The sequence below is a fragment of the Puntigrus tetrazona genome, chromosome 3 (genome assembly GCF_018831695.1).
Source record: "Puntigrus tetrazona isolate hp1 chromosome 3, ASM1883169v1, whole genome shotgun sequence".
NCBI lineage: Eukaryota > Metazoa > Chordata > Actinopteri > Cypriniformes > Cyprinidae > Puntigrus > Puntigrus tetrazona.
The window spans coordinates 29,854,587-29,871,059 of NC_056701.1; the positions used below are offsets into that span (position 1 = coordinate 29,854,587).

A 16,473-nucleotide genomic window follows, 5' to 3' on the forward strand; every position below is an offset into this window, starting at 1 on the left:
TGATTCTCTAGGAGTCGTGACAAAACCGTCTTACACGATTGATGGGTTTATTCAGACTTGAATAGATAATGATATTGTCAGATGTAGACAATAACAAACTGATTTATGGATATCTCGAAGATTTAATAATGGCTGGATTGAAGACAGCTGGTGAGTTAGCAAGCCCATACAGCATTACCTGGAGGCCCATAGTGCCCTCTAGTGGTGAGAAAAGCTTCCACCATCACCTCCTTTAAACGGAGGAGCGCGTACAAATCAACTCAGGATCAACCTGGTGTAAATGGTGTGGCCTCCTGCAACTGGTTCCAGGCAGATGGACCAAAGGAAGTGGATACTGAATTTCTTAGTGAGATTGTTGGAGTCCATGATAATCAATGCAGGGTCATAACTCCATCCTTTCCACGAAGAAGAAACTGCCATGGCTGGGGGAAGCTAGGAAGGCATGAAACTGATTTGAGAGCCTCTGATATGTATCTTCCATAGCCAGACTCTAAGCTCTGTGAGCAATGTAACTTTACTTTTGGGGTGGTGTTTTGGATATGAGTAACTCAATAGTAAATCATTTAGATCGATGAGGGGAAGTTTTGTGGCTTTGATTTACTAAGGACTTCAAGGAGATCTTGATAACAGGATAGGTGTTGACAGACTGATAGGTCTCTGTACTTCTGGCTTATTAATAGTCAGACATGGTTCTGAGCACTCTCATGTTTCAGGAGTTGACTACATACAGGGAGGCGGATTCCTGATGGAATATGGCCTGGCTTGAGGTGATGGTCCGTTTAGATTCCCTGCCAATGAATGTACATTTATGGGCTTGATTACAGGAGGGTTACAGGCTGAGTGGAAATGTTGAACCTGGCCATGCCAAGGCTGTCATCGGATCTAAAACTCCAGAGTCTGTCATGACTGTTAGGCGGTGGAACAGTGAGCTGTCTTAAGGAGTGAGGCCCTATCAGTGAGTAATGAAAAATCTTGCAATATTCTTCCTGGATGCTTGGTGTTTGTGTAGTATCCTAGGCTTCATGTGCTGTAGTACTACAATTAGAAGCTACAGGATGGTCTTAGTTGGTACCCTCTCTTTCACTTAGAGCAGATAGTCTTGAAAAACAAAGTTGCATGGTGGTTCTTGGTCCCGCGTGTATAGGGCATGGGTACTGGTGGTTCCTAGCGTGTGTGCCGAGGCGATCCATCACGTCACCCCATAAACAGACTGGCTGCACTTCCATCACCGCCGCCGCTTTCGGTCACACCTGGTAGCTCATCCTGGGTCTGGCTTATAAAGCCGTTACACGCATACCAGTGGAGCGGACATCGACTCCCATGCAAGAAGAAAAACTAATGCTATCTCTCCTGTATCTCTTCCCTGATAGCAGCGTGTGACTGATCCCAGCCTCCACGGAGCACCACACGGACCTACTCGCATCATTGAGAAAAAAAAAAGAGAGCACTGCTGAGCACCAGGATCTCACTCACGCGATCTCACTGCTTCATTTTTGTAAATAAAACGACCCTCCGTGGATTTTATTTTGACTCTCTTTGTCGTGTGATTATTCACCCCGTAACAATGTTATATGTATATGTGAAGGAGAGCTGCGGAGACAGCTTACGCCGCCCCTCGTGCCCAAAACCACGTTCCCCTGGACACTTTTATTTTTATATTTTTGTTAATATTATTCTGTTAAAAAAAATTATGTTTTAATATTTTGTTTCTTGTGGTCAGCTGAGCGCACTCATCACGTGATTCGAGCTCCTGGTGCTGCAGCGACATCTACAACAAAAAGCGGTGCTGTACCAGAGCCAGGAAGATTGGTGGAAGACCTCAGCTATCCCCGTAATAATGGACTCTTTTTCTGTTCTAGTTCAAGGAAAGCGCTTTCGTTCCTGAAGGCAAATACCGAGAGAATGAGGAGGGAACTTCTTCCACGCAGGCCATTCGGAGTCTGAACCAGAAAAACACCCAGGTGTACACCCAATCACCTAGGAATCCCATGTTCACCCTTTCTTTCCTCAGATAATAGCCACTTAAAGTTGGACAATTACACTGGATGGTCATTGCACTAGCTACTGGACTAGACGCTTGGCGATTGTAAATAAACATTTCCCACTGAATGTCGTACCATGTATGTATGTGTATGTGACATAAAAAAATTAGAATTTGAATTAATAAAAATAAAAACTGTGTCTGTCACTCCTCCTCTAATTACCATATATATATATATATATATATATATATATATATATATATATATATATATATATATATATATATATTATAATATAATCATATTAGCTAGTCTTGTAGGTTTTGTCACTTTATATAATTTAGGGATTACTTCATATATTTTGGGACCTGTCAAACATAGTTTTTCTTGTTTGCAGCTAATTACCACAAGAGCTACAAGGATGTTAGCAAATCTGAGTCATGTTACTCTTTGTTATACTTATTAGGACCCGTTTACCGCAATTAGGTGTACCAACAGTCACTGCCAACATAGTCACATAGTAATAAATATAGTCACTGCCATGCAAGCAGTAGGCTGTTTGTACATTTCTTTCCATTTTTCAGTAATGTACATTTTTAAGTTTTCATCTTCAGATTAATCATAAAGTTAATCTGATATTTATAAGCAGTATACATATTATAAGTTTATTTAATATATTTGATACACAGAACTGAGATTACCAGAAAAGTCTTTCTGCCATTTTCAGTTTGTCTTTATTTTCAGTCTCCACCTGTGAGATTCCTGAATGAAATGAGAAGAATAGTTCCTGAAAGCTGTCCTGTCATTTCAGTTCTGATGTAATGCCAAATGCTCAGCAGGTCTGTTGTGGAGTTTACTCAATCAATATAACAGTAACACTTTATAATAATTTACAAAACATTCATCAGCAATTACTGATATGCTAACAATTTATGTATGTTTTGTTCTATTTATGTACAAGTCTTTACAAGTGATTAGTTAATGATGACCTAATCATTTACAAGACATGATTATTCTTTCAAATGATTAATAAACAATGCTAATTTTGATAAAGTGATTAGATTTATGATTACTTGATCTATAAAACATGACTGCTTCATAAATCTAGATTAAAGACACATCTTTTAACTTGGCCTACACACAACACACCAACACACTTTTTATTATTAAGTCATTTACACTATCTGACACACTCGCGTTTAAAATTGAACTGGAAGTTAAGTGCTGGGCGCCCGGTCAGAGGAGAACTGACCAACTGAGTCTGGTTTCTCCCAAGGTTTTTTTTTCTCCATTCTGTATGGATGGGGTTTTGTTTTCCTGCCGCTGTCACCTCTGGCTTGCTTGGTTGGGGACACTTAACTTCTAGTGACTATCACGTTGAATTGATTACAGAGACCGTCTCTGCATTTAATAAGAAATTGGTCACTCTCGCCATTATACATCCCTGTCATTATATTCTTCAATCTTATACCATACAGTGCTTTGATGCAACCTGTGTTGTTAAAAGCACTATATAAATAAAATAAAATAAAAAAATTCACTAATCACTTATAAAATGCCTTACAGCTGGATATTATTATAAAGTGCTTACATACGGTATATTGACATATTAATGGATAAACAAATATCATTATAATTATTTATATAATTATAAAGTTAAGTAAAACTTCTCAACCATGTGCAGTATTAGAAACTTACTTTTAAAAGTAATGCATTACAATATTGTTATACTCTAAAAGTAACTTACATTTACATTAATTTTGAGTTACTTTCAGACATTACTTTAAATATGAGCAGGGTGTGATTGTTTGTTTATAACATAAAAAGTTCTGCTTATAGCAAATGCAACTTTTCACACCAAAAAGTGCAATGAATAAACCTTAGGCTGAAGGAAAAGTAAATTCATGTCAGTACAGTGGAATACAAAAAAAGAAGGTTCAATAGTCTTCAGCAAATAAAAAACAGCACAGTCGTTTTTTTGAAAAAGTAACTCAGATGTTTTCTTGCAAATTAAAAAAATTATAATTTTAGTAGTTACTTGAAAAAACTGTTCTTATTACATAACTTGCGTTTTTTGTAATGCATCACCCCCAAAACTGACCATGTGAATGCATATTTGTCATTGTGAATAATATACATTCATGTAATAACATACAATATTAAATATGAAAAATATACATTCAAATATATTGTTTAATATTGATAACACGAAAACACAAATTCCAAGTCACCAAATTCCATGGTAGAAAAATTCTGTATCCATACATGCTCTGCAGTGAGTCAATATTAACAATTGGAAAGACATTTCATGTAAATACGTTCATCAAAACTAATATCTCCCTTTGCAACAACATAGAATTGTAAAACTTGGTTAAATATTTTCCTTTCAAACTTGACAGATTAATTGACAACTTGCCTTTGAAAGTACTTTCAGTTTAGAGAACAATAATCAGTTCTCAGAATTAATCCATTCTCTGTAGCCACAAAGTTTTAACTGTAACTGAGAGTGTTGGGATGGGTGTGATGAATTCACTGAGACACTTTGTTCCACTAAACAATAGTACATAAATAGATTGCTTTTTTCTTAGTGAACTGGTCAAACCAGTTCACCAAGTTAGAATGAATTGGTTCACTTCTCAAGTAAGCACTAGATTCCAGTAAGTTATTCATTTTTAACTTCATTGACACTTTAATAATGGAGTCAAGGCAAGCCGATGAGCTTTATTTGAGGTCGGACAGGCATAGTTACACAATGGCATCAGTGGTAGATACAGAGAATCACAATCATAAACAGCTACTAGGTAGGCAGCAAACAATCAAAATACAAGAAACAGTAAAAGACCAATACACAAGAAAACAACAAGGGCTGATAAGCCTCAGTGAATTGGAGCTGTTGCAAAACAAGACATCCCTAATAAATGAGTCTGTGAACACTGATTAAATAGGAGCTGATGAGGAACACCTGTGCAGGTGAGAAGTCTCAGGTATGGGGTGTTATGGGAAATGCAGTCCAAGGTGTAGTGCGATTGAGAAGATGAGGTGACCTTTAATGGTTACAGGCGGAAGCTCAGGGACCAGATCATGTCATAGCACCCCAAGGAGTGGGTTCCAGGTGCTTTAATCACAATCCAGGTGAGTTGTGGTATAGAGGCGAAACCAGGGGAAGGATGGAGGGCCAGGTCCATGCTGAAGATCCCGGAACCAAAGCATATTCATGGTGGAACAGGAGCAGATGGACCATTAGCCCACCAGAATGGAGTAGGAAGAAGAACCTCAAAAGGCAGAGCAGATGGGAACAAGAAGCCACCAGGGCGAAACAGAATGAACAGGACATCATAATAGGGATGGGGACATAAGAGAGGTAGAGACAGACAACACAGACAGAGCATTCACGGCCCCAGGGACTGGACATGAACAAGACTTGAGTTCAGAGGGGAGCCTCTTTACCTGCCACCACCTCAAGGAGCACAGCAGCGTGTGTCAATACCTCTAGAGGTTTTGCAGCCTCGATTGCCACAGTGGATGCCGCCATCCCAAACAGTATTGGTGTAGGCAAACTGCAACATAACCTTTCGATCCCCATCATGCGAGGCGTCTTAGGTAGGGAAATAAGTTCAAGAGCAGAAGTGTTAGATTGATTAGGTTTAAAAATGTGGCTTTAAGTGCAGACATCAGCCGAATGTCTCTCACACTAGATATTAAATAATGATACTGAAAGCTTGAACTTGAGAAGCTGGAGTGTAACAGACAGGAAATGACCAAACATATTACAATCAGCAGAGATGTGACTTGGCTCTGAATAATTAGCTCATCAGTGAATCTTCTCCTGATGAACAGCTGAGACATGATATGGCTCTGGATGATCATTCATGGTGTGACTCAGGAAGATCAGCAGTGATGTGATGGGGGTGTTATTGTGGCTGCTGTTTCAGTGATGAAAGCAGCGTCACCGTCCTCCCCCTGAAAACCACAGTAAATAAGGAGCCAACAGTCAATAAGGCACAGTCCACAAAATGAGCAAGTGATGACCGTGGACCCTTGCATCTCAGCTGAGATTGTAGAGGCTGGTTTATGCCATCACAAAAAAATATTTTAGAATCAAATCCAGAAGATCGTGAGGCTATGGCTACAAACAGACATGGTCTTTTAATGATCATGTACCCTGCTTGAGGGGGAATAGGATTCCAGTAGTGTGTATACCTGACTAGCTGCTGGATCCTTGTTGGCAGCAAAGTCTTTTTGTAATGATGGTCAGCCAGGCAGGATTATACAGGGATCAGGGGTAAACACAGAGAATCCAGAATCATAAACAGTTAACAAGCAGATGTCGGAGCAGGCAGACAATCAGAATAGGAGGAACAGTCCAAGATCAGTACACAAGAAAACAACAGGAGATGATAAATGGTCAAAAATGTAGTTTGGGAAAACAAGACTTCCCCATGAGTGAGTCTGTAAAACTGCTTAAATAGGGAGCTGAGGGGGAACACCTGTGCAGGTGAGTTGTCTCAGATACAGGGTGTTATGGGAAAGAGTCTGAGGTGTAGTGCCATTCAGGAATTGAGTTGGAAGAAATGGTACTATCGCAAGCATAATACAGAAGAGAGCTTGTGCTAAGCAAGCTAATGCAGAAATTTAATTTAATTAAGTTAATGCAGAAAAACTCTTAAAAATGAGTAAAACTGAATCGGTCCTCTTGCGCCCCTGCCACCTGTTTTTGCATAATTGTTTTAATTTAATTTAATTTTGATGAATGCTAATCTTTTTTTTTGCAGGTAAGATTAATTAATTCACATTCACATTTAGTCTAGAACTAAACTGTACTGACATGCAATGCCTCTGTCCCTCTGGTTTTTTTTTAACATGGGGACAGGAAACCTGCTACAGTGCCCCTCGTAGGGTCTCCCAAAGCAAACAGGTCCTAGATGACAAGCCAGACAAAGAGTGGTCCAAAGACCCTTTATTGAAACAAAAAGGCAGAGAACAGTGATGTTGCCCTGTAAGAATCACACGACAAGGAGAGCTCAAGAAAATGACCCCGGAGTGTGGATTGATTAACAATCAAGTGAAAACATGTGAATAAGTGTCAAAAAATAAAGTCCCGGGTGTTTCCCTGGGTTCTGCAGTGGGTCCGTGCCAAGGGGAGCCAGGCTGATCGGTCACACACTGCTGTCTGAGAAGGAAACCAAGAGACAAGCGTATTTCTCAGTCGAAGTGGGGACATTTCTTTCTCAGACACTAGCGTTCTCGTGCTGCTTATAAAGCTAATCCTTGATGATTTGCAGCTGTGGCCGATCAGCCGGTGAGGGGTGCGGCCAGGTGCTCCTGGTTTGTTTCCAGGGTGACGATGATGATCAATTGGGACGCTCCTCACACAGGGTACTGGAGAGAAGAGAATTTGTCTGATAGTCAAACCTCGGATCCAGGTAAAAATGTGGCTTTTGGCCTGGTTGTGGAACACTTGACCAGGATTTGGAGAAAGCATTCGACTGTGTCCCTCACAGTGTCCTGGGGATGCTCTGGGAGTATGGTGTCTGGGCCTTTGCTAACAGCTGTCACATCCCTGTCATGACCAGAGCAGGAGCTTGGTTCGCATTGCTGGAAGTAAGTCTATAAGTCTGACAGGATTTCTAGGTGCAGCTGATCTCATCTCTGCTTTTTGTGGATGATGTTGTTCTATTGGCTCAATCGAAAAAGGACTCTTGCAGCAGGCAGTGGAGTGTTTGCAGCCGAGTGTGAAGTGGCTGGGATGAGAATCAGCTCCTCCAAGTCATAGACCATGGTTCTTTGGTGGTTTGTCCACTTCATATTGGTGGAGAGTTCTTGCTTCCAGATGGAGGAGTTTAAGTATCTTGGGGTAACTATGTCTCTAGTCTCTATATGATTGCGTAACTTGCATTACTTTTCATTGTGAATAATATACATACATTCAAATTCATATATTTTGTATAATAGTGAGAACACAGAAACTCCAGAAAGTTTTTTTTTTCACATATTTGTTGTGAAAAGAGTTAAAAAAGAGGGCACTCTTTTTCTGTCGTTATCTGTTTTTGGTTATGTTTTTTTAAATAAAGCGGCAAAGCGGTTCTTTTGTGTGAGCATCCCTGACAGAAACATTTTAAATATACTATTTAATAAAACAAGTCTCTCTCTTTAGGAAATCTGAGGTTGTGCTGCTGGGCAAAACTGGATCAGGAAAGAGTGCTACAGGAAACACAATTCTGGGTAGAAATGCATTTCTTGAAGACTTTAATCTAGAATCAGTTACTCAAAGAATGTGAGATGAGAACCTCAATAATAGGTTCAAGGACTGTCGCCGTAATTGACACTCCGGGACTGTTTGACACATGGATGGGTGAAAAGAAGGATGTGAAATCTGAAATGATGACTGAAGACAAACTGAAGGCTAAAATAGCGGAGTGCATGGCGTTGTCTGATCCTGGTCCTCACGTGTTCCTGCTGGTCATCAGACTGGATCAGAGGTACACAGATGAAGAGAAGAACGCAGTAAAATGGGTTCAGAAGAACTTTGGAGAAGAAGCATCACGCCACGTCTTCACTCTCTTCACTCATGCCAAATATCTGAAGAATAAAACACTGAAGGATCATGTAGAAGAGAATGAAGATCTGCGAAACTTTTGTTATTAGCTGCGTGGCAAATATCATTCATTAGAAAATGACCACAGAGCAAATCGGTCTCAGGTCACAGAACTACTGGAAAAGATGGATAAAATGGTGGAGAGGAACGCATGGAAAGTACTACACTCGTTCTGTGTATACACATGTCCAGAGAAAATTAATCTTTGAAAAAAAGTAACCAATGGCTTGTACAGTTTTTCAAGAAAATATTAACATTCATAGTCGCAACAATAGTTGTAATAGTAGCTATGGGCATCTGTAGGCTATTAGTTCCTACTGCTTGGAAATGAGTTTGAAATGAAGGTTGATGTTATGAATGATTAGAAGCGTGTCACTTTTGTTCATTTAGGAGAAATGTTCAAAAATGTTCCTACCAGAGGCTTTGAATGAAAAGAAAATTTTCTAGTACTGCACAAAGAACTTCTTTATTAGGTCTGAACGAATTAACATTTTAAAAGCTTGATTGTATATTGTTTTTTTGAGTAACAGTCATTTATTTGCCTTTCTTAGTGTACTTGAATAAAAAGTCTATTATTTCATAATCATCTTTGATAATGTATTGTTTGCTCTGATTGATTCTAAAACTGGAAATAAAATAAGATAATAATCATGTTCTTTATTATTAAAGTGTACTCTATTACATACAAATTCAGTAATAATAAAATATTTTGTGACACAACAACCATATCTGGTACTTTTCATGAAACTTTAACAAATATATAAGTGTCAGACATAAGACATAAAATATTACATTCTGTTGTTTTAATTAAAGTTATATAAATTAACATCACATCACAAACTATACATCTCAGCACTAGCACCACTTAAAATATACACCTACACATTTATTTTACTCCAAGAATTCAGTTATGCATTTATTTTGTGTTTAATCTGATATATCATACTTCATATTTGGCACAAAGCATGGGTCACTGCAGAATAATGTACATCATTTTAATACATTTCACAGGTATATAAGGACAAAATACAATCATGTTCTAGTGCCAGTGCTTTAATGGACTGCTTTAAGTGGAAAATATCAGCTGTTTTAAAATAAATGAAAGAAGAAAAACGAAAGGCTGAAATATACTAAAAATCTGTATTATGTAATAAAATTTTTATTAACATTACAGTGAATGTTATTGTATATCGTGTGCCATGTGATAGTAAAAAAAGGCAGCAAATCTCAAAAATGTAATTCTGCTTGTTAATCTGATCTAATTTATAGGAACATATTTTTACTGTCACAAAATGCTACTCAGTACAATTTTTCCCCAAGCGTCTTTTAAAGCTGAGCTTTTTAGCTTAGCTTTTATTTATATATCTGAAAAGCATACTCCTTTCCTCCATTAAAAAAGAACCATTTTACGTATCATTTGCAGAAGTTCTGTGACCTGATCTCGATTATTTCTGTTCTCATTATTGAATGAGTGATATCTTCCCCAACAGGCCTTGATCAATTGCATTAGCTCATTGCTTTTACCAATATATGTCTCTATAGGCTTGCTGTTCAGCTTGTCAGCATGAGTGAACAGAATGATGGTGTAGTTGATGGCATCTTCTCCAAAGTTCTCCTGAATCCATTTTATAACATTCTTCTCCTGCTCTGTAAATTTCACACCCAGTTTCATGACCAGCAGAAATGCATGAGGCCCAGGATAAGACAGGCCATGCACTGCCCTGTTACATGTCGCAGCATTTCTTTACTCTGATCTCTAGTGTCAAACAGACCTGGACAGTCAATAACTGATATGCTGCGTCCATCCACAATTGCTTGTTGTTTGATACAGTTTTCTGTAACTGATCCTGTAGAGTTTTTCGCATCAAAAGGTCTTCATTCAGGATGGTGTTTCCTGATGCACTTTTTCCTGATCCAGTGTTGCCCAACAGCACAATCCTGTATATCTGTTACAACGAGAAGACACTGTTATTGTAATGTTTTTTCTTTATTCTAAGTCATCGCTAATTGGGTAATGCTTCTTAATAACTACACATAACATTAAGCATTAGTAAGTAGTTAATTAACCATTTACAGCGTCGTTTACAGACATATATAAAATGAAATCAAATGTAAATAAAACATCTGCAATGTTATACACCCATTATGGTTTCACATTTTGATGACCCCTTTAACGCATTCTGTTGATTATAAGTAATATTGCACCTACTCTCATTAGGAGTGTTAGTAGTGTATTAGTAGACTGGTAGGGTTAGGGTTCTATTCATTTAATGTGTACTCACAAAGTTTCTTAGAGTTAGTAGTGTGTCCATCACAACAAAAAGAGTCAACAGAATTTTCAATAAGAAAATCAAAATTAAGTATTACCAAATTTCTAATTCTTGCACACCTCCAGAAAACATAACTGCAGTAAAATGAAACTAGGTCTGATATAAGAATGCATTCTAAAACGTGCAAACATTGCTGAATAAAAATTTACAAGACCAACACCAACACCAAGACCATTTTTTTGGTCAAAACTACCTCAGTAATAACTTTACTTTACTAAAGTAAACATTAGAGAACAGCAGTGCAGATTGTGGAAAAGTTTTGGTTCGCTGTACAACTTTAATTTGTTTTAGTAGGAATTAGTTTGAATTTCCCACGTCAATTATTTTTATTTTATCTTTTTGACTCACTGTTTACATAATTTTCACCCAGTCATAAAACTGAAACCAATAAAATATTTTTACCACACCAAACTTTTTATTATTATTATTATTATTATTATTATTATTATTATTAATGTTTTATTTTATTAAAATTTTAATTATATTATTATGCTTTTGTTACTTGTTTAGTGAATTTTTTCATTAAAGGTTCATTTTTAAATTTATCACAAAATGATATCATATTTTTCTCATACAGAGTCAGAGACATTCAGATCCTTTGCAGTATCAACAGTGGTGTCAAGGTAATTACAGGGGAATGGGATCATGAACATTACCAGGAATGGTCAAAATATCCAGGCAGAGAGATCAAAGGGTGGTCAGCTAAACAATCAACAGAGAGGACATTTACATTTACATTTAGTCATTTAGCAGACACTTTTATCCAAAGCAACGTACAAATGAGGTAGGCAATAGAAGCAATTAATGTCAACAAAAGGGCAGTAGTGCATAAGTGCTCTGAGTGGGTCTTGTCTTACCTAACGAGACACAAGGCTTTTTTTTTTTTTTTTTTTTTTAATATAACAAGAAAAGGATAGGAAAGAACAGGAGAGAAGAAGAAAGTGCTATCGATGTTGGGTCAAGTGTAGACAAAAAATTAGTTTTGAGTTTGTTTTTGAAGATTGCTAGTGACTCCATTTCAGCTGCTTTTCTGGAAACGCTTTCCTACATATGCATCTCTCACACGTTTTAATCTTCTCTTCCACAGATAAAGACATCTTTGGCCAAAAGAATCTGGTCAAGACTCCTTAAATGCCCATGTGTCCCATATCATCATGGAGACTCTTCAGCACAGTTCCTTGCAAAGCCACAGGTAGGGCTAATTGATAGAGTGTGCTGCCTTGATCTTGCCTCTTCCTGTTAAGCAGTCCATCTCTTAATTCTAAGCGGTTCCATTCCCTTGTCCACAAGGTCCATAGGAATCTTGGAAGGCTTCTCATTCTTCTCTAAACAATCAACGATAACTCTAAGATCGGGATCCACTCTCTGCTGCTTCCTCAACTCCTCATTGGACAAGTAAGGAATAACTTGAAGACCATGCTCATTCTACTGTTCGAATTCATCAGATAGGACATCTGCTGGATACCTGGTTTCACTCCTAGTCAACCCTCTGCTATCAAATGTGATCACCCGCATCTGTTCTTCTTGTTTCTGATACAAAGCTGCCCTGTGTCCAATGTGTCCATCCTTATGCAGAATGTAAGGAAGTAAGGAAATCCCAAGACAGGTGCAGAGGTGAGTTTTCAATGATCATATCGAAAGCGTGTTGACAGCCCTGATACCATCTGAACCCAAATTCTTTTCTTGGGTTGAGATATTTTTACTTTTTTCCCTTGTCTCAGACCCCTTTTAATCCTGAATGAACCTCTGGTAGTATCCAGAAAACCCCAGGAAAGATCTTCTACAACTCCTTGAGGTTCCTATGTCTTGGCCAACTTCAAAAACAGCTAACTGACAGCTAGTAAATGTTTTAGAACTATCTGAATTAATGTAACGCCTAGCCAGCAGAGGGAGTACTAGCAGTGCCTCCATTTGCTTAATGCGAAATATTGCCAGTTTACCTGCCTTACCGAGTGTTCCCGTCATTGATTCTGTTTACCTGTTTCTCGATTCCTGGATTTGCCCTTTTGCTTTGGTTGCCTGATGAGACTATTGTACTGTTTATTGACCCATTGCCTGCCTCCCTGCCTTTGGACTCTCCCACGTACTTTATTCACGGATCAGACTGCCTTATTGTTATTGACTCTCTGCCTGCGGTCAGAATTCTGTCTTTATCTTGTGCCCAGTAAACTACTGCGTATGGATTAAAACGCAGCCTCCTCATCTACATTACAATTAATCATTAGTTACAGTAGAAATTTGTTCATTTTAGCACACTAAGTAACTGTTAGTATATTTATGAATAATAAGATAAATAAATATGCATTCAAATAGTTTATTAATAATTTACTAACACTTTCGTGATTGTAAATGATTAGCTGATCCTTAATAAAGTATGAAAATTAATTTACAGTCTGGTAATTTATAGTGAGACGTGACTCACACACTAGTAATTATTAAAAAGTGAGTATAATATAGAGTAAACTTAAGTGTAGTCATAGTAGTGGTACATTGAGGGGTGAAACAGTGTAACCGAGTCAGAGATGGTTGGATCCATTTGCTAGCTCTTTAATGACAATAGTCAAACAGGCAAGAGATCAACAACAGCGACAGGTATATCAAAGAGAGGGTAGAGGTATACAGGCAAGGGGTCAGTAGGCAGGCAGTCCAGACCCCAAGGTTCAGTTAGTATGTGATTAACTGCAAGAATGACTAATTGCAAAAACGAACCATTATAGAGTGAACATTTTATCTTGCAAATTTACACATTCAAATGATTTTCAGCCATTCCAGCACAAGACCAGACGAATAGAACTTATTTTGATGCGTTGAGTTCTATGGCCAAAGCTGCTGGACATAGTGCAATGAAAAATTTTTAAAGCACATTAACATTGTATTGACTCCTCTTTTGTTTTTCCTTGTGTTTGAATAGACACACACAGAATTATGTGAAAACAGACGTCTCAACAAGCAAGCTCATAAAAGTAGTCACGTAAGTTATTGGTGAATGAAAATTTAAAAATGAAATAGCAAGTGTATGATATTGGATTTGTGCACTCAGTCTTAAAGGGACAGCTGCCTATAAATTCATGCTGGTACATGTTATTCAAATGTTAAATAACATGTCAATACTTCTGAAGCATGTGGCCATGGTCAGCATCCATTTTGCACCATTCAAAAGGAGGGATACATGAAAGGACAGAGAGATGCGATATTTAGCAGGAAGCTCAAGCCTATAGATTACATCATTAATTCTTTCTAGAATCTTCAAGGACCTACATACCTGGGGCTGAGCTTCCTGCTTGGTAGCTGCAATTTGATGTCCCTTGTTGAGAGCCAGACCCGTTGTCCTGGTTGGTAGGGAGGGTTGGCCTGAATCTTTGGTTCCTGATGGCGGTGTGCTGTCCCACACCTTCTCACTACGTTGCATCCAGTCATCCACTTCTGGGACTGATGAAGGTTCTCCAGACCATGGGAACATAGGGGTTGGAACCCCAGAATGCATTGAAAGGGGATGAGACCTGTGGAGGAGTGTGAGAGAGTTTTGAGCATACTCAGATCATGGTAGAAATTCCAACCACCTGTGTTGCTCCAGGCTGCAGTACGTTCTCAGGTATCTGCTGATCTCTTGGTTCAAACATTCTATTTCACCGTTAGATTGTGGGGTGTTATCCTGGGGTGAGACTGACGTTAATATCCAACTGTTTACAGAAAGCTCTCCAAATTTGAAACTCGCATTTCTCTGCCTTGACGTACAGTTGATTCTCTAGGAGTCGTGACAAAACTGTCCTTACATGATTGGTGTGTTCGGCTTCAGACTTGAATAGATAATGATATTGTCGATGTAGACAATAACAAACTGATTGAGGATATCCTTGAAGATTTCATTAATGAAGGATTAGAAGACAGCTGATGAGTTAGCAAGCCCATACAGCATTACCTGATACTCGTAGTGCCCTCTAGTGGTGAAAAGCTGTTCTCCACTCATCACCCTCTTTGATCCTGATCAGGTTGTACGCGCTTGCTCAAGTCTAACTTGGTGGAAATGGTGGCTTCCGTAACTGTTCCAGGGCAGATGGGACTAAAGGAAGTGGATACCGAATTTCTTAGTGACATTGTTGAGTCCATGATCAATCAATTAATCAATCATTTTTATTTATATAGAGCTTTTAACAACACACACAGGTTGCATCAAAACACCATGATAATCAATGCAGGGTCATAATCCTTCATAGAAGGGTGGATGAAACCGGATTTGAGAGCCTCTGAGATATGGATTCTTGATAGAATATGCCTACTTGGAGGGTGATGGGTCTGGTTTGTGATTCCTTGCCAATGAATGTATCATTTATGGATTTGATTTTCATAGGAGGGTTACAGGGTTGAGTGGTAATGTTGAATCTGGCTTCTGGCATCCTAGGCTTTGATGTGCTGTAGTACCACACTAGAAGCACAGATGGTTCAGTCGGCATCTCTCTTTCCCTCTCAGATAGTCTTGAAAAATTGAGTTGCGTGGGTTCTTGGTCCTGTGTATGGGGCATGGGTACTGGTGTTTTACAACAATTACAATGTCTTCAGTAATGAGGAATCAGTCAGATGCAACAGGCAGGAATCGGTAACAATAACAGGGATGCCACAGGCAAAGGCAGAATCATAATCAATAAAGGGTCGAGGCAGGCAGACAGTATCAAAATTGGGGTACACAGGCAGATCTAACAAGGTGCACCTGGGCAGGTAATCAGATTATGGTAAAGGCATTATGGGAAATGCAGTTCAGAAAGTCAGTGCTCCGGAGAGCGTTCCCTCCAGTGGTCGTCTGAGACGTGTGTGCGGCTGATCAGTCACACCTGCAGCTCATCCCGGCCTGGCTATAAAGTCACACATGGCATACCAGAAGTGGAGCATCGATTCCATGCGAGAAGGAACTAATGTTATCTCTCATGTATTTTTCCCAGATAGCAGAGTGTGACCGATCCGCCTCACAGAGTACCCCACGGACGCACTGCACCATTGAGGGAAAAAAAGAGAGCACTGCGGAGTACCAGATTCACCACGTGACACAGCTGCGAGTCATTTCCAGCTTAGATGGCACAATTGGGCAACATCTGATGACGTTATCCTCTCGCTCGCAAAGCCTGGGATAACCCACGGCAGGACGGAGGAATGACAGAGTCGCTCCCAGCCACCAGAAAGGGTAAGTGACATTTGCTTTTGTTATCATTTACCCGGTGGCTGGTTGAGCTTGTCGACTAGTTGACATTCCGACCACTGGAGCCTGGTTGAGGAAGGTAGCAGTCCTGTGTGGCGGCACTGCTTGATGGGGTTGACGCGGCAGGGGGAATGTGATGAGTTGGCTGCCCTCCCCTTGATTGTCATCATCACCCCATCCTTTATTCGCTGCTCTTCACCAGGCTCCTGATGGGAGTGGGTGTGCCTGAGAGGAGGGCTGTGGTATTGGACAGGTCTGGCGGCATGTGACTAGACACACCTGAAGTGGATCGAACCTCGTCACCACCGCCGTTGAATGCCATGCGCACCTCTCCTCGAGAGACCGGTCTTTTCCCCGTGCTAGCACACTGGTATCCTT

General features: G+C 39.4%; 3 pseudogenes; 1 reads left to right on the forward strand and 2 right to left on the reverse strand.

The window, feature by feature from the left end:
• LOC122341407 overlaps nucleotides 1-366 on the reverse strand; it is a 7,193-nt pseudogene extending 6,827 nt beyond the window's left edge.
• Nucleotides 367-1,147: 781 nt separating this feature from the next.
• Nucleotides 1,148-8,786, forward strand: LOC122341408 (annotated as a pseudogene).
• A 1,175-nt stretch (nucleotides 8,787-9,961) lies between these two features.
• On the reverse strand, nucleotides 9,962-16,262 carry LOC122341409 (annotated as a pseudogene).
• Nucleotides 16,263-16,473: the final 211 nt, after the last annotated feature.